Source organism: Diuraphis noxia, unplaced genomic scaffold (genome assembly GCF_037042655.1).
Source record: "Diuraphis noxia isolate RWA-SAM2 unplaced genomic scaffold, SU_Dnox_SAM2 contig0006, whole genome shotgun sequence".
In the NCBI taxonomy this organism is placed as follows: domain Eukaryota; kingdom Metazoa; phylum Arthropoda; class Insecta; order Hemiptera; family Aphididae; genus Diuraphis; species Diuraphis noxia.
This window is the reverse complement of record NW_028301716.1, coordinates 5,012,234-5,036,108: the sequence shown is the minus strand read 5'-3', so window position 1 is coordinate 5,036,108 and position 23,875 is coordinate 5,012,234.

The window sequence follows — 23,875 nt, the reverse complement described above, 5'->3', positions numbered from 1 at the left end:
ATTTTTAACGTTAAGTTCACATTATTTTACATCTAAAACACGTGTTTACAATACATTTGGGTGAATACAAAAAATAGAAAAAAAATTTGGTAAAAAATGGTGATAATTCCGCTAAATATCGTTTAAAGTCATTTGTATTGAACTAATCATACTTTTTATATTTTTATCGTTAAGTTCACATTATTTTACATCTAAAACACGTATTTACAATACATTTGGGTGAATACAAAAAATAGAAAAAAAATTTGGGAAAAAATTGGGTAAAAAATGGTGATAATTCGGCTAAATATCGTTTAAAGTCATTTGTATTGAACTAATCATACTTTTTATATTTTTAACGTTAAGTTCACATTATTTTACATCTAAAACACGTGTTTACAATACATTTGGGTGAATAAAAAAAATAGAAAAAAAATTTGGGAAAAAATTTGGTATAAAATGGTGATAATTTCGCTAAATATCGATTAAAGTCATTTGTATTTAACTAATCATACTTTTTATATTTTTATCGTTAAGTTCACATTATTTTACATCTAAAACACGTATTTACAATACATTTGGGTGAATACAAAAAATAGAAAAAAAATTTGGGAAAAAATTGGGTAAAAAATGGTGATAATTCCGCTAAATATCGTTTAAAGTCATTTGTATTGAACTAATCATACTTTTTATATTTTTAACGTTAAGTTCACATTATTTTACATCTAAAACACGTGTTTAAAATACATTTGGGTGAATACAAAAAATAGAAAAAAAATTTGGTAAAAAATGGTGATAATTCCGCTAAATATCGTTTAAAGTCATTTGTATTGAACTAATCATACTTTTTATATTTTTATCGTTAAATTCACATTATTTTACATCTAAAACACGTATTTACAATACATTTGGGTGAATACAAAAACTAGAAAAAAAATTTGGGAAAAAATTTGGTAAAAAATGGTGATAATTCCGCTAAATATCGTTTAAAGTCATTTGTATTGAACTAATCATACTTTTTATATTTTTATCGTTAAGTTCACATAATTTTACATCTAAAACACGTCTTTACAATACATTTAGGTGAATATAAAAGGTCGTAAAAAAATTTTGAAATACAGGTGATGAATCCGCTAAATATCATCTTAAGTCATTTGTATTGAACTAATCATACTTTTTATATTTTTATCGTTAAGTTCACATTATTTTACATCTAAAACACGTCTTTACAATACATTTGGGTGAATATAAAAGGTCGTAAAAAAATTTTGAAATACAGGTGATGAATCCGCTAAATATCGTCCTAAGTCATTTCTATTAAACTAATCATACTTTTTATATTTTTAACGTTAAGTTCACATTATTTTACATCTATAACACGTATTTACAATACATTTGGGTGAATACAAAAAATAGAAAAAAAATTTGGGAAAAAATTGGGTAAAAAATGGTGATAATTCCGCTAAATATCGTTTAAAGTCATTTGTATTGAACTAATCATTTTTTTTATATTTTTATCATTAAGTTCACATTATTTTACATCTAAAAAACGTGTTTACAATACATTTGGGTGAATACAAAAAATAGAAAAAAAATTTGGGAAAAAATTTGGTAAAAAATGGTGATAATTCCGCTAAATATTGTTTAAAGTCATTTGTATTGAACTAATCATACTTTTTATATTTTTATCGTTAAGTTCACATAATTTTACATCTAAAACACGTCTTTACAATACATTTGGGTGAATATAAAAGGTCGTAAAAAAATTTTGAAATACGGGTGAAGAATCCGCTATATATCGTCTTAAGTCATTTCTATTAAACTAATCATACTTTTTATATTTTTAACGTTAAGTTCACATTATTTTACATCTAAAACACGTGTTTACAATACATTTGGGTGAATACAAAAAATAGAAAAAAAATTTGGTAAAAAATGGTGATAATTCCGCTAAATATCGATTAAAGTCATTTGTATTGAACTAATCATACTTTTTATATTTTTATCGTTAAGTTCACATTATTTTACATCTAAAACACGTATTTACTATACATTTGGGTGAATACAAAAAATAGAAAAAAAATTTGGGAAAAAATTGGGTAAAAAATGGTGATAATTCGGCTAAATATCGTTTAAAGTCATTTGTATTGAACTAATCATACTTTTTATATTTTTAACGTTAAGTTCACATTATTTTACATCTAAAACACGTGTTTACAATACATTTGGGTGAATACAAAAAATAGAAAAAAAATTTGGGAAAAAATTTGGTAAAAAATGGTGATAATTTCGCTAAATATCGATTAAAGTCATTTGTATTTAACTAATCATACTTTTTATATTTTTATCGTTAAGTTCACATTATTTTACATCTAAAACACGTATTTACAATACATTTGGGTGAATACAAAAAATAGAAAAAAAATTTGGGAAAAAATTGGGTAAAAAATGGTGATAATTCCGCTAAATATCGTTTAAAGTCATTTGTATTGAACTAATCATTTTTTTTATATTTTTAACGTTAAGTTCACATTATTTTACATCTAAAACACGTGTTTAAAATACATTTGGGTGAATACAAAAAATAGAAAAAAAATTTGGTAAAAAATGGTGATAATTCCGCTAAATATCGTTTAAAGTCATTTGTATTGAACTAATCATACTTTTTATATTTTTATCATTAAGTTCACATTATTTTACATCTAAAAAACGTGTTTACAATACATTTGGGTGAATACAAAAAATAGAAAAAAAATTTGGGAAAAAATTTGGTAAAAAATGGTGATAATTCCGCTAAATATCGTTTAAAGTCATTTGTATTGAACTAATCATACTTTTTATATTTTTAACGTTAAGTTCACATTATTTTACATCTAAAACACGTGTTTACAATACATTTGGGTGAATACAAAAAATAGAAAAAAAATTTGGGAAAAAATTTGGTAAAAAATGGTGATAATTTCGCTAAATATCGATTAAAGTCATTTGTATTTAACTAATCATACTTTTTATATTTTTATCGTTAAGTTCACATTATTTTACATCTAAAACACGTATTTACAATACATTTGGGTGAATACAAAAAATAGAAAAAAAATTTGGGAAAAAATTGGGTAAAAAATGGTGATAATTCCGCTAAATATCGTTTAAAGTCATTTGTATTGAACTAATCATTTTTTTTATATTTTTATCATTAAGTTCACATAATTTTACATCTAAAACACGTCTTTACAATACATTTGGGTGAATATAAAAGGTCGTAAAAAAATTTTGATATACAGGAGATGAATCCGCTAAATATCGTCTTAAGTCATTTCTATTGAACTAATCATACTTTTTATATTTTTAACGTTAAGTTCACATTATTTTACATCTAAAACACGTCTTTACAATACATTTGGGTGAATATAAAAGGTCGTAAAAAAATTTTGAAATACAGGTGATGAATCCGCTAAATATCGTCCTAAGTCATTTCTATTAAACTAATCATACTTATTATATTTTTAACGTTAAGTTCACATTATTTTACATCTAAAACACGTGTTTACAATACATTTGGGTGAATACAAAAAATAGAAAAAAAATTTGGGAAAAAATTTGGTAAAAAATGGTGATAATTTCGCTAAATATCGATTAAAGTCATTTGTATTGAACTAATCATACTTTTTATATTTTTATCGTTAAGTTCACATAATTTTACATCTAAAACACGTATTTACAATACATTTGGGTGAATACAAAAAATAGAAAAAAAATTTGGGAAAAAATTTGGTAAAAAATGGTGATAATTTCGCTAAATATCGATTAAAGTCATTTGTATTGAACTAATCATACTTTTTATATTTTTAACGTTAAGTTCACATTATTTTACATCTAAAACACGTGTTTACAATACATTTGGGTGAATACAAAAAATAGAAAAAAAATTTGGTAAAAAATGGTGATAATTCCGCTAAATATCGTTTAAAGTCATTTGTATTGAACTAATCATACTTTTTATATTTTTATCGTTAAGTTCACATTATTTTACATCTAAAACACGTATTTACAATACATTTGGGTGAATACAAAAACTAGAAAAAAAATTTGGGAAAAAATTGGGTAAAAAATGGTGATAATTCCGCTAAATATCGTTTAAAGTCATTTGTATTGAACTAATCATACTTTTTATATTTTTATCGTTAAGTTCACATAATTTTACATCTAAAACACGTCTTTACAATACATTTAGGTGAATATAAAAGGTCGTAAAAAAATTTTGAAATACAGGTGATGAATCCGCTAAATATCATCTTAAGTCATTTCTATTAAACTAATCATACTTTTTATATTTTTAACGTTAAGTTCACATTATTTTACATCTAAAAAACGTGTTTACAATACATTTGGGTGAATACAAAAAATAGAAAAAAAATTTGGGAAAAAATTTGGTAAAAAATGGTGATAATTCCGCTAAATATCGTTTAAAGTCATTTGTATTGAACTAATCATACTTTTTATATTTTTATCGTTATGTTCACATTATTTTACATCTAAAACACGTATTTACAATACATTTGGGTGAATACAAATACTAGAAAAAAAATTTGGGAAAAAATTGGGTAAAAAATGGTGATAATTCCGCTAAATATCGTTTAAAGTCATTTGTATTGAACTAATCATACTTTTTATATTTTTATCGTTAAGTTCACATAATTTTACATCTAAAACACGTCTTTACAATACATTTAGGTGAATATAAAAGGTCGTAAAAAAATTTTGAAATACAGGTGATGAATCCGCTAAATATCATCTTAAGTCATTTCTATTAAACTAATCATACTTTTTATATTTTTAACGTTAAGTTCACATTATTTTACATCTAAAACACGTGTTTACAATACATTTGGGTGAATACAAAAAATAGAAAAAAAATTTGGTAAAAAATGGTGATAATTCCGCTAAATATCGATTAAAGTCATTTGTATTGAACTAATCATACTTTTTATATTTTTATCGTTAAGTTCACATTATTTTACATCTAAAACACGTATTTACAATACATTTGGGTGAATACAAAAAATAGAAAAAAAATTTGGGAAAAAATTGGGTAAAAAATGGTGATAATTCGGCTAAATATCGTTTAAAGTCATTTGTATTGAACTAATCATACTTTTTATATTTTTAACGTTAAGTTCACATTATTTTACATCTAAAACACGTGTTTACAATACATTTGGGTGAATACAAAAAATAGAAAAAAAATTTGGGAAAAAATTTGGTAAAAAATGGTGATAATTTCGCTAAATATCGATTAAAGTCATTTGTATTTAACTAATCATACTTTTTATATTTTTATCGTTAAGTTCACATTATTTTACATCTAAAACACGTATTTACAATACATTTGGGTGAATACAAAAAATAGAAAAAAAATTTGGGAAAAAATTGGGTAAAAAATGGTGATAATTCCGCTAAATATCGTTTAAAGTCATTTGTATTGAACTAATCATTTTTTTTATATTTTTATCATTAAGTTCACATAATTTTACATCTAAAACACGTCTTTACAATACATTTGGGTGAATATAAAAGGTCGTAAAAAAATTTTGATATACAGGAGATGAATCCGCTAAATATCGTCTTAAGTCATTTCTATTGAACTAATCATACTTTTTATATTTTTAACGTTAAGTTCACATTATTTTACATCTAAAAATCGTGTTTACAATACATTTGGGTGAATACAAAAAATAGAAAAAAAATTTGGGATAAAATTTGGTAAAAAATGGTGATAATTTCGCTAAATATCGATTAAAGTCATTTGTATTGAACTAATCATACTTTTTATATTTTTAACGTTAAGTTCACATTATTTTACATCTAAAACACGTCTTTACAATACATTTGGGTGAATATAAAAGGTCGTAAAAAAATTTTGAAATACGGGTGATGAATCCGCTATATATCGTCTTAAGTCATTTCTATTAAACTAATCATACTTTTTATATTTTTAACGTTAAGTTCACATTATTTTACATCTAAAACACGTGTTTAAAATACATTTGGGTGAATACAAAAAATAGAAAAAAAATTTGGTAAAAAATGGTGATAATTCCGCTAAATATCGTTTAAAGTCATTTGTATTGAACTAATCATACTTTTTATATTTTTATCGTTAAGTTCACATAATTTTACATCTAAAACACGTATTTACAATACATTTGGTTGAATATAAAAGGTCGTAAAAAAATTTTGAAATACAGGTGATGAATCCGCTAAATATCGTCCTAAGTCATTTCTATTAAACTAATCATACTTTTTATATTTTTAACGTTAAGTTCACATTATTTTACATCTATAACACGTATTTACAATACATTTGGGTGAATACAAAAAATAGAAAAAAAATTTGGGAAAAAATTGGGTAAAAAATGGTGATAATTCCGCTAAATATCGTTTAAAGTCATTTGTATTGAACTAATCATTTTTTTTATATTTTTATCATTAAGTTCACATTATTTTACATCTAAAAAACGTGTTTACAATACATTTGGGTGAATACAAAAAATAGAAAAAAAATTTGGGAAAAAATTTGGTAAAAAATGGTGATAATTCCGCTAAATATTGTTTAAAGTCATTTGTATTGAACTAATCATACTTTTTATATTTTTATCGTTAAGTTCACATAATTTTACATCTAAAACACGTCTTTACAATACATTTGGGTGAATATAAAAGGTCGTAAAAAAATTTTGAAATACGGGTGAAGAATCCGCTATATATCGTCTTAAGTCATTTCTATTAAACTTATCATACTTTTTATATTTTTAACGTTAAGTTCACATTATTTTACATCTAAAACACGTGTTTACAATACATTTGGGTGAATACAAAAAATAGAAAAAAAATTTGGTAAAAAATGGTGATAATTCCGCTAAATATCGATTAAAGTCATTTGTATTGAACTAATCATACTTTTTATATTTTTATCGTTAAGTTCACATTATTTTACATCTAAAACACGTATTTACAATACATTTGGGTGAATACAAAAAATAGAAAAAAAATTTGGGAAAAAATTGGGTAAAAAATGGTGATAATTCGGCTAAATATCGTTTAAAGTCATTTGTATTGAACTAATCATACTTTTTATATTTTTAACGTTAAGTTCACATTATTTTACATCTAAAACACGTGTTTACAATACATTTGGGTGAATACAAAAAATAGAAAAAAAATTTGGGAAAAAATTTGGTAAAAAATGGTGATAATTTCGCTAAATATCGATTAAAGTCATTTGTATTTAACTAATCATACTTTTTATATTTTTATCGTTAAGTTCACATTATTTTACATCTAAAACACGTATTTACAATACATTTGGGTGAATACAAAAAATAGAAAAAAAATTTGGGAAAAAATTGGGTAAAAAATGGTGATAATTCCGCTAAATATCGTTTAAAGTCATTTGTATTGAACTAATCATTTTTTTTATATTTTTATCATTAAGTTCACATAATTTTACATCTAAAACACGTCTTTACAATACATTTGGGTGAATATAAAAGGTCGTAAAAAAATTTTGATATACAGGAGATGAATCCGCTAAATATCGTCTTAAGTCATTTCTATTGAACTAATCATACTTTTTATATTTTTAACGTTAAGTTCACATTATTTTACATCTAAAAATCGTGTTTACAATACATTTGGGTGAATACAAAAAATAGAAAAAAAATTTGGGATAAAATTTGGTAAAAAATGGTGATAATTTCGCTAAATATCGATTAAAGTCATTTGTATTGAACTAATCATACTTTTTATATTTTTAACGTTAAGTTCACATTATTTTACATCTAAAACACGTGTTTAAAATACATTTGGGTGAATACAAAAAATAGAAAAAAAATTTGGTAAAAAATGGTGATAATTCCGCTAAATATCGTTTAAAGTCATTTGTATTGAACTAATCATACTTTTTATATTTTTATCGTTAAGTTCACATTATTTTACATCTAAAACACGTATTTACAATACATTTGGGTGAATACAAAAAATAGAAAAAAAATTTGGGAAAAAATTGGGTAAAAAATGGTGATAATTCCGCTAAATATCGTTTAAAGTCATTTGTATTGAACTAATCATTTTTTTTATATTTTTATCATTAAGTTCACATAATTTTACATCTAAAACACGTCTTTACAATACATTTGGGTGAATATAAAAGGTCGTAAAAAAATTTTGATATACAGGAGATGAATCCGCTAAATATCGTCTTAAGTCATTTCTATTGAACTAATCATACTTTTTATATTTTTAACGTTAAGTTCACATTATTTTACATCTAAAAATCGTGTTTACAATACATTTGGGTGAATACAAAAAATAGAAAAAAAATTTGGGATAAAATTTGGTAAAAAATGGTGATAATTTCGCTAAATATCGATTAAAGTCATTTGTATTGAACTAATCATACTTTTTATATTTTTAACGTTAAGTTCACATTATTTTACATCTAAAACACGTGTTTAAAATACATTTGGGTGAATACAAAAAATAGAAAAAAAATTTGGTAAAAAATGGTGATAATTCCGCTAAATATCGTTTAAAGTCATTTGTATTGAACTAATCATACTTTTTATATTTTTATCATTAAGTTCACATTATTTTACATCTAAAAAACGTGTTTACAATACATTTGGGTGAATACAAAAAATAGAAAAAAAATTTGGGAAAAAATTTGGTAAAAAATGGTGATAATTCCGCTAAATATCGTTTAAAGTCATTTGTATTGAACTAATCATACTTTTTATATTTTTAACGTTAAGTTCACATTATTTTACATCTAAAACACGTGTTTACAATACATTTGGGTGAATACAAAAAATAGAAAAAAAATTTGGGAAAAAATTTGGTAAAAAATGGTGATAATTTCGCTAAATATCGATTAAAGTCATTTGTATTTAACTAATCATACTTTTTATATTTTTATCGTTAAGTTCACATTATTTTACATCTAAAACACGTATTTACAATACATTTGGGTGAATACAAAAAATAGAAAAAAAATTTGGGAAAAAATTGGGTAAAAAATGGTGATAATTCCGCTAAATATCGTTTAAAGTCATTTGTATTGAACTAATCATTTTTTTTATATTTTTATCATTAAGTTCACATAATTTTACATCTAAAACACGTCTTTACAATACATTTGGGTGAATATAAAAGGTCGTAAAAAAATTTTGATATACAGGAGATGAATCCGCTAAATATCGTCTTAAGTCATTTCTATTGAACTAATCATACTTTTTATATTTTTAACGTTAAGTTCACATTATTTTACATCTAAAACACGTCTTTACAATACATTTGGGTGAATATAAAAGGTCGTAAAAAAATTTTGAAATACAGGTGATGAATCCGCTAAATATCGTCCTAAGTCATTTCTATTAAACTAATCATACTTATTATATTTTTAACGTTAAGTTCACATTATTTTACATCTAAAACACGTGTTTACAATACATTTGGGTGAATACAAAAAATAGAAAAAAAATTTGGGAAAAAATTTGGTAAAAAATGGTGATAATTTCGCTAAATATCGATTAAAGTCATTTGTATTGAACAAATCATACTTTTTATATTTTTATCGTTAAGTTCACATTATTTTACATCTAAAACACGTATTTACAATACATTTGGGTGAATACAAAAAATAGAAAAAAAATTTGGGAAAAAATTTGGTAAAAAATGGTGATAATTTCGCTAAATATCGATTAAAGTCATTTGTATTGAACTAATCATACTTTTTATATTTTTAACGTTAAGTTCACATTATTTTACATCTAAAACACGTGTTTACAATACATTTGGGTGAATACAAAAAATAGAAAAAAAATTTGGTAAAAAATGGTGATAATTCCGCTAAATATCGTTTAAAGTCATTTGTATTGAACTAATCATACTTTTTATATTTTTATCGTTAAGTTCACATTATTTTACATCTAAAACACGTATTTACAATACATTTGGGTGAATACAAAAACTAGAAAAAAAATTTGGGAAAAAATTGGGTAAAAAATGGTGATAATTCCGCTAAATATCGTTTAAAGTCATTTGTATTGAACTAATCATACTTTTTATATTTTTATCGTTAAGTTCACATAATTTTACATCTAAAACACGTCTTTACAATACATTTAGGTGAATATAAAAGGTCGTAAAAAAATTTTGAAATACAGGTGATGAATCCGCTAAATATCATCTTAAGTCATTTCTATTAAACTAATCATACTTTTTATATTTTTAACGTTAAGTTCACATTATTTTACATCTAAAAAACGTGTTTACAATACATTTGGGTGAATACAAAAAATAGAAAAAAAATTTGGGAAAAAATTTGGTAAAAAATGGTGATAATTCCGCTAAATATCGTTTAAAGTCATTTGTATTGAACTAATCATACTTTTTATATTTTTATCGTTATGTTCACATTATTTTACATCTAAAACACGTATTTACAATACATTTGGGTGAATACAAATACTAGAAAAAAAATTTGGGAAAAAATTGGGTAAAAAATGGTGATAATTCCGCTAAATATCGTTTAAAGTCATTTGTATTGAACTAATCATACTTTTTATATTTTTATCGTTAAGTTCACATAATTTTACATCTAAAACACGTCTTTACAATACATTTAGGTGAATATAAAAGGTCGTAAAAAAATTTTGAAATACAGGTGATGAATCCGCTAAATATCATCTTAAGTCATTTCTATTAAACTAATCATACTTTTTATATTTTTATCGTTAAGTTCACATATTTTTACATCTAAAACACGTCTTTACAATACATTTGGGTGAATATAAAAGGTCGTAAAAAAATTTTGAAATACGGGTGATGAATCCGCTATATATCGTCTTAAGTCATTTCTATTAAACTAATCATACTTTTTATATTTTTAACGTTAAGTTCACATTATTTTACATCTAAAACACGTGTTTAAAATACATTTGGGTGAATACAAAAAATAGAAAAAAAATTTGGTAAAAAATGGTGATAATTCCGCTAAATATCGTTTAAAGTCATTTGTATTGAACTAATCATACTTTTTATATTTTTATCGTTAAGTTCACATTATTTTACATCTAAAACACGTATTTACAATACATTTGGGTGAATACAAAAACTAGAAAAAAAATTTGGGAAAAAATTTGGTAAAAAATGGTGATCATTCCGCTAAATATCGTTTAAAGTAATTTGTATTGATCTAATCATACTTTTTATATTTTTATCGTTAAGTTCGCATTATTTTACATCTAAAACACGTCTTTACAATACATTTAGGTGAATATAAAAGGTCGTAAAAAAATTTTGAAATACAGGTGATGAATCCGCTAAATATCGTTTTAAGTCATTTCTATTAAACTAATCATACTTTTTATATTTTTAACGTTAAGTTCACATTATTTTACATCTAAAACACGTGTTTAAAATACATTTGGGTGAATACAAAAAATAGAAAAAAAATTTGGTAAAAAATGGTGATAATTCCGCTAAATATCGTTTAAAGTCATTTGTATTGAACTAATCATACTTTTTATATTTTTATCGTTAAGTTCACATTATTTTACATCTAAAACACGTATTTACAATACATTTGGGTGAATACAAAAACTAGAAAAAAAATTTGGGAAAAAATTGGGTAAAAAATGGTGATAATTCCGCTAAATATCGTTTAAAGTCATTTGTATTGAACTAATCATACTTTTTATATTTTTATCGTTAAGTTCACATAATTTTACATCTAAAACACGTCTTTACAATACATTTGGGTGAATACAAAAAATAGAAAAAAAATTTGGGATAAAATTTGGTAAAAAATGGTGATCATTCCGCTAAATATCGTTTAAAGTAATTTGTATTGATCTAATCATACTTTTTATATTTTTATCGTTAAGTTCGCAATATTTTACATCTAAAACACGTCTTTACAATACATTTAGGTGAATATAAAAGGTCGTAAAAAAATTTTGAAATACAGGTGATGAATCCGCTAAATATCGTCTTAAGTTATTTCTATTAAACTAATCATACTTTTTAAATTTTTAACGTTAAGTTCACATTATTTTACATCTAAAACACGTGTTTACAATACATTTGGGTGAATACAAAAAATAGAAAAAAAATTAGGGAAAAAATTTGTAAAAAAATGGTGATAACTTCGCTAAATATCGATTAAAGTCATTTGTATTGAACTAATCATACTTTTTATATTTTTATCGTTAAGTTCACATTATTTTACATCTAAAACACGTATTTACAATACATTTGGGTGAATACAAAAACTAGAAAAAAAATTTGGGAAAAAATTTGGTAAAAAATGGTGATAATTCCGCTAAATATCGTTTAAAGTCATTTGTATTGAACTAATCATACTTTTTATATTTTTATCGTTAAGTTCACATAATTTTACATCTAAAACACGTCTTTACAATACATTTAGGTGAATATAAAAGGTCGTAAAAAAATTTTGAAATACAGGTGATGAATCCGCTAAATATCGTCTTAAGTCATTTCTATTAAACTAATCATACTTTTTATTATTTTAACGTTAAGTTCACATTATTTTACATCTAAAAAACGTGTTTACAATACATTTGGGTGAATACAAAAAATAGAAAAAAAATTTGGTAAAAAATGGTGATAATTCCGCTAAATATCGTTTAAAGTCATTTGTATTGAACTAATCATACTTTTTATATTTTTATCGTTAAGTTCACATAATTTTACATCTAAAACACGTCTTTACAATACATTTGGGTGAATACAAAAAATAGAAAAAAAATTTGGGATAAAATTTGGTAAAAAAAGGTGATCATTCCGCTAAATATCGTTTAAAGTAATTTGTATTGATCTAATCATACTTTTTATATTTTTATCGTTAAGTTCGCATTATTTTACATCTAAAACACGTGTTTACAATACATTTGGGTGAATACAAAAAATAGAAAAAAAATTTGGGAAAAAATTTGGTAAAAAATGGTGATAATTTCGCTAAATATCGATTAAAGTCATTTGTATTGAACTAATCATACTTTTTATATTTTTATCGTTAAGTTCACATTATTTACATCTAAAACACGTATTTACAATACATTTGGGTGAATACAAAAACTAGAAAAAAAATTTGGGAAAAAATTGGGTAAAAAATGGTGATAATTCCGCTAAATATCGTTTAAAGTCATTTGTATTGAACTAATCATACTTTTTATATTTTTATCGTTAAGTTCTCATAATTTTACATCTAAAACACGTGTTTACAATACATTTGGGTGAATACAAAAAATAGAAAAAAAATTTGGGAAAAAATGGTGATAATTTCGCTAAATATCGATTAAAGTCATTTGTATTGAACTAATCATACTTTTTATATTTTTATCGTTAAGTTCACATATTTTTACATCTAAAATACGTCTTTACAATACATTTGGGTGAATATAAAAGGTCGTAAAAAAATTTTGAAATACAGGTGATGAATCCGCTAAATATCGTCTTAAGTTATTTCTATTAAACTAATCATACTTTTTATTATTTTAACGTTAAGTTCACATTATTTTACATCTAAAAAACGTGTTTACAATACATTTGGGTGAATACAAAAAATAGAAAAAAAATTTGGGAAAAAATTTGGTATAAAATGGTGATAATTCCGCTAAATATCGTTTAAAGTCATTTGTATTGAACTAATCATACTTTTTATATTTTTATCGTTAAGTTCACATATTTTTACATCTAAAATACGTCTTTACAATACATTTGGGTGAATATAAAAGGTCGTAAAAAAATTTTGAAATACAGGTGATGAATCCGCTAAATATCGTCTTAAGTTATTTCTATTAAACTAATCATACTTTTTAAATTTTTAACGTTAAGTTCACATTATTTTACATCTAAAACACGTGTTTACAATACATTTGGGTGAATACAAAAAATAGAAAAAAAATTAGGGAAAAAATTTGTAAAAAAATGGTGATAACTTCGCTAAATATCGATTAAAGTCATTTGTATTGAACTAATCATACTTTTTATATTTTTATCGTTAAGTTCACATTATTTTACATCTAAAACACGTATTTACAATACATTTGGGTGAATACAAAAACTAGAAAAAAAATTTGGGAAAAAATTGGGTAAAAAATGGTGATAATTCCGCTAAATATCGTTTAAAGTCATTTGTATTGAACTAATCATACTTTTTATATTTTTATCGTTAAGTTCTCATAATTTTACATCTAAAACACGTGTTTACAATACATTTGGGTGAATACAAAAAATAGAAAAAAAATTTGGTAAAAAATGGTGATAATTCCGCTAAATATCGTTTAAAGTCATTTGTATTGAACTAATCATACTTTTTATATTTTTATCGTTAAGTTCACATTATTTTACATCTAAAACACGTATTTACAATACATTTGGGTGAATACAAAAACTAGAAAAAAAATTTGGGAAAAAATTTGGTAAAAAATGGTGATAATTCCGCTAAATATCGTTTAAAGTCATTTGTATTGAACTAATCATACTTTTTATATTTTTATCGTTAAGTTCACATAATTTTACATCTAAAACACGTCTTTACAATACATTTAGGTGAATATAAAAGGTCGTAAAAAAATTTTGAAATACAGGTGATGAATCCGCTAAATATCGTCTTAAGTCATTTCTATTAAACTAATCATACTTTTTATTATTTTAACGTTAAGTTCACATTATTTTACATCTAAAAAACGTGTTTACAATACATTTGGGTGAATACAAAAAATAGAAAAAAAATTTGGTAAAAAATGGTGATAATTCCGCTAAATATCGTTTAAAGTCATTTGTATTGAACTAATCATACTTTTTATATTTTTATCGTTAAGTTCTCATAATTTTACATCTAAAACACGTGTTTACAATACATTTGGGTGAATACAAAAAATAGAAAAAAAATTTGGTAAAAAATGGTGATAATTCCGCTAAATATCGTTTAAAGTCATTTGTATTGAACTAATCATACTTTTTATATTTTTATCGTTAAGTTCACATTATTTTACATCTAAAACACGTGTTTACAATACATTTGGGTGAATACAAAAAATAGAAAAAAAATTTGGGAAAAAATTTGGTAAAAAATGGTGATAATTTCGCTAAATATCGATTAAAGTCATTTGTATTGAACTAATCATACTTTTTATATTTTTATCGTTAAGTTCACATAATTTTACATCTAAAACACGTCTTTACAATACATTTGGGTGAATATAAAAGGTCGTAAAAAAATTTTGAAATACAGGTGATGAATTCCCTAAATATCGTCTTAAGTCATTTCTATTAAACTAATCATACTTTTTATTATTTTAACGTTAAGTTCACATTATTTTACATCTAAAAAACGTGTTTACAATACATTTGGGTGAATACAAAAAATAGAAAAAAAATTTGGGAAAAAATTTGGTATAAAATGGTGATAATTCCGCTAAATATCGTTTAAAGTCATTTGTATTGAACTAATCATACTTTTTATATTTTTATCGTTAAGTTCACATATTTTTACATCTAAAATACGTCTTTACAATACATTTGGGTGAATATAAAAGGTCGTAAAAAAATTTTGAAATACGGGTGATGAATCCGCTATATATCGTCTTAAGTCATTTCTATTAAACTAATCATACTTTTTATATTTTTAACGTTAAGTTCACATTATTTTACATCTAAAACAAGTGTTTACAATACATTTGGGTGAATACAAAAAATAGAAAAAAAATTTGGTAAAAAATGGTGATAATTCCGCTAAATATCGTTTAAAGTCATTTGTATTGAATTAATCATACTTTTTATATTTTTATCGTTAAGTTCACATTATTTTACATCTAAAACACGTATTTACAATACATTTGGGTGAATACAAAAACTAGAAAAAAAATTTGGGAAAAAATTGGGTAAAAAATGGTAATAATTCCGCTAAATATCGTTTAAAGTAATTTGTATTGATCTAATCATACTTTTTATATTTTTATCGTTAAGTTCGCATTATTTTACTTCTAAAACACGTCTTTACAATACATTTAGGTGAATATAAAAGGTCGTAAAAAAATTTTGAAATACAGGTGATGAATCCGCTAAATATCGTCTTAAGTCATTTCTATTAAACTAATCATACTTTTTATATTTTTAACGTTAAGTTCACATTATTTTACATCTAAAACACGTGTTTACAATACATTTGGGAGAATACAAAAAATAGAAAAAAAATTTGGGAAAAAATTTGGTAAAAAATGGTGATAATTCCGCTAAATATCGTTTAAAGTCATTTGTATTGAACTAATCATACTTTTTATATTTTTATCGTTAAGTTCACATTATTTTACATCTAAAACACGTATTTACAATACATTTGGGTGAATACAAAAACTAGAAAAAAAATTTGGGAAAAAATTTGGTAAAAAATGGTGATAATTCCGCTAAATATCGTTTAAAGTCATTTGTATTGAACTAATCATACTTTTTATATTTTTATCGTTAAGTTCACATAATTTTACATCTAAAACACGTCTTTACAATACATTTAGGTGAATATAAAAGGTCGTAAAAAAATTTTGAAATACAGGTGATGAATCCGCTAAATATCGTCTTAAGTCATTTCTATTAAACTAATCATACTTTTTATTATTTTAACGTTAAGTTCACATTATTTTACATCTAAAAAACGTGTTTACAATACATTTGGGTGAATACAAAAAATAGAAAAAAAATTTGGTAAAAAATGGTGATAATTCCGCTAAATATCGTTTAAAGTCATTTGTATTGAACTAATCATACTTTTTATATTTTTATCGTTAAGTTCTCATAATTTTACATCTAAAACACGTGTTTACAATACATTTGGGTGAATACAAAAAATAGAAAAAAAATTTGGTAAAAAATGGTGATAATTCCGCTAAATATCGTTTAAAGTCATTTGTATTGAACTAATCATACTTTTTATATTTTTATCGTTAAGTTCACATTATTTTACATCTAAAACACGTGTTTACAATACATTTGGGTGAATACAAAAAATAGAAAAAAAATTTGGGAAAAAATTTGGTAAAAAATGGTGATAATTTCGCTAAATATCGATTAAAGTCATTTGTATTGAACTAATCATACTTTTTATATTTTTATCGTTAAGTTCACATAATTTTACATCTAAAACACGTCTTTACAATACATTTGGGTGAATATAAAAGGTCGTAAAAAAATTTTGAAATACAGGTGATGAATTCCCTAAATATCGTCTTAAGTCATTTCTATTAAACTAATCATACTTTTTATTATTTTAACGTTAAGTTCACATTATTTTACATCTAAAAAACGTGTTTACAATACATTTGGGTGAATACAAAAAATAGAAAAAAAATTTGGGAAAAAATTTGGTATAAAATGGTGATAATTCCGCTAAATATCGTTTAAAGTCATTTGTATTGAACTAATCATACTTTTTATATTTTTATCGTTAAGTTCACATATTTTTACATCTAAAATACGTCTTTACAATACATTTGGGTGAATATAAAAGGTCGTAAAAAAATTTTGAAATACGGGTGATGAATCCGCTATATATCGTCTTAAGTCATTTCTATTAAACTAATCATACTTTTTATATTTTTAACGTTAAGTTCACATTATTTTACATCTAAAACAAGTGTTTACAATACATTTGGGTGAATACAAAAAATAGAAAAAAAATTTGGTAAAAAATGGTGATAATTCCGCTAAATATCGTTTAAAGTCATTTGTATTGAATTAATCATACTTTTTATATTTTTATCGTTAAGTTCACATTATTTTACATCTAAAACACGTATTTACAATACATTTGGGTGAATACAAAAACTAGAAAAAAAATTTGGGAAAAAATTGGGTAAAAAATGGTAATAATTCCGCTAAATATCGTTTAAAGTAATTTGTATTGATCTAATCATACTTTTTATATTTTTATCGTTAAGTTCGCATTATTTTACTTCTAAAACACGTCTTTACAATACATTTAGGTGAATATAAAAGGTCGTAAAAAAATTTTGAAATACAGGTGATGAATCCGCTAAATATCGTCTTAAGTCATTTCTATTAAACTAATCATACTTTTTATATTTTTAACGTTAAGTTCACATTATTTTACATCTAAAACACGTGTTTACAATACATTTGGGAGAATACAAAAAATAGAAAAAAAATTTGGGAAAAAATTTGGTAAAAAATGGTGATAATTCCGCTAAATATCGTTTAAAGTCATTTGTATTGAACTAATCATACTTTTTATATTTTTATCGTTAAGTTCACATATTTTAACATCTAAAACACGTCTTTACAATACATTTGGGTGAATATAAAAGGTCGTAAAAAAATGTTGAAATACAGGTGATGAATCCGCTAAATATCGTCTTAAGTCATTTCTATAAAACTAATCATACTTTTTATATTCTTAACGTTAAGTTCACATTATTTTACATCTAAAACATGTGTTTACAATACATTTGGGTGAATACAAAAAATAGAAAAAAAATTTGGTAAAAAATGGTGATAATTCTGCTAAATATCGTTTAAAGTCATTTGTATTGAACTAATCATACTTTTTATATTTTTAACGTTAAGTTCACATTATTTTACATCTAAAACAAGTGTTTACAATACATTTGGGTGAATACAAAAAATAGAAAAAAAATTTGGGAAAAAATTTGGTAAATAATGGTGATAATTCCGCTAAATATCGTTTAAAGTCATTTGTATTGAACTAATCATACTTTTTATATTTTTAACGTTAAGTTCACATTATTTTACATCTAAAACACGTGTTTACAATACATTTGGGTGAATACAAAAAATAGAAAAAAAATTTGGTAAAAAATGGTGATAATTTCGCTAAATATCGATTAAAGTCATTTGTATTGAACTAATCATACTTTTTATATTTTTATCGTTAATTTCACATTATTTTACATCTAAAACACGTATTTACAATACATTTGGGTGAATATAAAAGGTCGTAAAAAAATTTTGAAATACGGGTGATGAATCCGCTAAATATCGTCTTAAGTCATTTCTATTAAACTAATCATACTTTTTATATTTTTAACGTTAAGTTCACATTATTTTACATCTAAAACACGTGTTTACAATACATTTGGGTGAATACAAAAAATAGAAAAAAAATTTGGGAGAAAAATTTGGTAAAAAATGGTGATAATTCCGCTAAATATCGTTTAAAGTCATTTGTATTGAACTAATCATACTTTTTATATTTTTATCGTTAAGTTCACATATTTTAACATCTAAAACACGTCTTTACAATACATTTGGGTGAATATAAAAGGTCGTAAAAAAATTTTGAAATACAGGTGATGAATCCGCTAAATATCGTCTTAAGTCATTTCTATAAAACTAATCATACTTTTTATATTCTTAACGTTAAGTTCACATTATTTTACATCTAAAACATGTGTTTACAATACATTTGGGTGAATACAAAAAATAGAAAAAAAATTTGGTAAAAAATGGTGATAATTCTGCTAAATATCGTTTAAAGTCATTTGTATTGAACTAATCATACTTTTTATATTTTTATCGTTATGTTCACATTATTTTACATCTAAAACACGTCTTTACAATACATTTGGGTGAATACAAAAAATAGAAAAAAAATTTGGGAAAAAATTTGGTAAAAAATGGTGATAATTTCGCTAAATATCGATTAAAGTCATTTGTATTGAACTAATCATACTTTTTATATTTTTATCGTTAAGTTCACATTATTTTACATCTAAAACACGTATTTACAATACATTTGGGTGAATACAAAAAATAGAAAAAAAATTTGGGAAAAAATTGGGTAAAAAATGGTGATAATTCCGCTAAATATCGTTTAAAGTCATTTGTATTGAACTAATCATACTTTTTATATTTTTATCGTTAAGTTCACATAATTTTACATCTAAAACACGTCTTTACAATACATTTGGGTGAATATAAAAGGTCGTAAAAAAATTTTGAAATACGGGTGATGAATCCGCTAAATATCGTCCTAAGTCATTTCTATTAAACTAATCATACTTTTTATATTTTTAACGTTAAGTTCACATTATTTTACATCTAAAACACGTGTTTACAATACATTTGGGTGAATACAAAAAATAGAAAAAAAATTTGGTAAAAAATGGTGATAATTCTGCTAAATATCGTTTAAAGTCATTTGTATTGAACTAATCATACTTTTTAAATTTTTAACGTTAAGTTCACATTATTTTACATCTAAAACAAGTGTTTACAATACATTTGGGTGAATACAAAAAATAGAAAAAAAATTTGGGAAAAAATTTGGTAAATAATGGTGATAATTCCGCTAAATATCGTTTAAAGTCATTTGTATTGAACTAATCATACTTTTTATATTTTTAACGTTAAGTTCACATTATTTTACATCTAAAACACGTGTTTACAATACATTTGGGTGAATACAAAAAATAGAAAAAAAATTTGGTAAAAAATGGTGATAATTTCGCTAAATATCGATTAAAGTCAATTGTATTGAACTAATCATACTTTTTATATTTTTATCGTTAATTTCACATTATTTTACATCTAAAACACGTATTTACAATACATTTGGGTGAATATAAAAGGTCGTAAAAAAATTTTGAAATACGGGTGATGAATCCGCTAAATATCGTCTTAAGTCATTTCTATTAAACTAATCATACTTTTTATATTTTTAACGTTAAGTTCACATTATTTTTCATCTAAAACACGTGTTTACAATACATTTGGGTGAATACAAAAAATAGAAAAAAAATTTGGTAAAAAATGGTGATAATTTCGCTAAATATCGATTAAAGTCATTTGTATTGAACTAATCATACTTTTTATATTTTTATCGTTAAGTTCACATAATTTTACATCTAAAACACGTCTTTACAATACATTTGGGTGAATATAAAAGGTCGTAAAAAAATTTTGAAATACGGGTGATGAATCCGCTAAATATCGTCTTAAGTCATTTCTATTAAACTAATCATACTTTTTATATTTTTAACGTTAAGTTCACATTATTTTACATCTAAAACACGTGTTTACAATACATTTGGGTGAATATAAAAGGTCGTAAAAAAATTTTGAAATACAGGTGATGAATCCGCTAAATATCGTCCTAAGTCATTTCTATTAAACTAATCATACTTTTTATATTTTTATCGTTAAGTTCACATATTTTAACATCTTAAACAAGTGTTTACAATACATTTGGGTGAATATAAAAGGTCGTAAAAAAATTTTGAAATACGGGTGATGAATCCACTAAATATCGATTAAAGTCATTTGTATTGAACTAATCATACTTTTTATATTTTTATCGTTATGTTCACATTATTTTACATCTAAAACACGTATTTACAATACATTTGGGTGAATACAAAAAATAGAAAAAAAATTTGGTAAAAAATGGTGATAATTCCGCTAAATATCGTTTAAAGTCATTTGTATTGAACTAATCATACTTTTTATAATTTTATCGTTAAGTTCACATTATTTTACATCTAAAACACGTCTTTACAATACATTTGGGTGATTATAAAAGGTCGTAAAAAAATTTTGAAATACAGGTGATGAAGCCGCTAAATATCGTCTTAAGTCATTTCTATTAAACTAATCATACTTTTTATATTTTTAACGTTAAGTTCACATTATTTTACATCTAAAACACGTCTTTACAATACATTTGGGTGAATACAAAAAATAGAAAAAAAATTTGGGAAAAAATTTGGTAAAAAATGGTGATAATTTCGCTAAATATCGATGAAAGTCATTTGTATTGAACTAATCATACTTTTTATATTTTTATCGTTAAGTTCACATTATTTTACATCTAAAACACGTATTTACAATACATTTGGGTGAATAAAAAAAATAGAAAAAAAAATTTGGGAAAAAATTGGGTAAAAAATGGTGATTATTCCATTAAATATCGTTTAAAGTCATTTGTATTGAACTAATCATACTTTTTATATTTTTATCGTTAAGTTCACATAATTTTACATCTAAAACACGTCTTTACAATACATTTGGGTGAATATAAAAGGTCGTAAAAAAATTTTGAAATACGGGTGATGAATCCGCTAAATATCGTCTTAAGTCATTTCTATTAAACTAATCATACTTTTTATATTTTTAACGTTAAGTTCACATTATTTTTCATCTAAAACACGTGTTTACAATACATTTGGGTGAATACAAAAAATAGAAAAAAAATTTGGTAAAAAATGGTGATAATTTCGCTAAATATCGATTAAAGTCATTTGTATTGAACTAATCATACTTTTTATATTTTTATCGTTAAGTTCACATAATTTTACATCTAAAACACGTCTTTACAATACATTTGGGTGAATATAAAAGGTCGTAAAAAAATTTTGAAATACGGGTGATGAATCCGCTAAATATCGTCTTAAGTCATTTCTATTAAACTAATCATACTTTTTATATTTTTAACGTTAAGTTCACATTATTTTACATCTAAAACACGTGTTTACAATACATTTGGGTGAATATAAAAGGTCGTAAAAAAATTTTGAAATACAGGTGATGAATCCGCTAAATATCGTCCTAAGTCATTTCTATTAAACTAATCATACTTTTTATATTTTTAACGTTAAGTTCACATTATTTTACATCTAAAACACGTGTTTACAATACATTTGGGTGAATACAAAAAATAGAAAAAAAATTTGGGAAAAAATTTGGTAAATAATGGTGATAATTCCGCTAAATATCGTTTAAAGTCATTTGTATTGAACTAATCATACTTTTTATATTTTTAACGTTAAGTTCACATTATTTTACATCTAAAACACGTGTTTACAATACATTTGGGTGAATACAAAAAATAGAAAAAAAATTTGGTAAAAAATGGTGATAATTTCGCTAAATATCGATTAAAGTCATTTGTATTGAACTAATCATACTTTTTATATTTTTATCGTTAATTTCACATTATTTTACATCTAAAACACGTATTTACAATACATTTGGGTGAATATAAAAGGTCGTAAAAAAATTTTGAAATACGGGTGATGAATCCGCTAAATATCGTCTTAAGTCATTTCTATTAAACTAATCATACTTTTTATATTTTTAACGTTAAGTTCACATTATTTTTCATCTAAAACACGTGTTTACAATACATTTGGGTGAATACAAAAAATAGAAAAAAAATTTGGGAGAAAAATTTGGTAAAAAATGGTGATAATTCCGCTAAATATCGTTTAAAGTCATTTGTATTGAACTAATCATACTTTTTATATTTTTATCGTTAAGTTCACATATTTTAACATCTAAAACACGTCTTTACAATACATTTGGGTGAATATAAAAGGTCGTAAAAAAATTTTGAAATACAGGTGATGAATCCGCTAAATATCGTCTTAAGTCATTTCTATAAAACTAATCATACTTTTTATATTCTTAACGTTAAGTTCACATTATTTTACATCTAAAACATGTGTTTACAATACATTTGGGTGAATACAAAAAATAGAAAAAAAATTTGGTAAAAAATGGTGATAATTCTGCTAAATATCGTTTAAAGTCATTTGTATTGAACTAATCATACTTTTTAAATTTTTAACGTTAAGTTCACATTATTTTACATCTAAAACAAGTGTTTACAATACATTTGGGTGAATACAAAAAATAGAAAAAAAATTTGGGAAAAAATTTGGTAAATAATGGTGATAATTCCGCTAAATATCGTTTAAAGTCATTTGTATTGAACTAATCATACTTTTTATATTTTTATCGTTAAGTTCACATATTTTAACATCTTAAACAAGTGTTT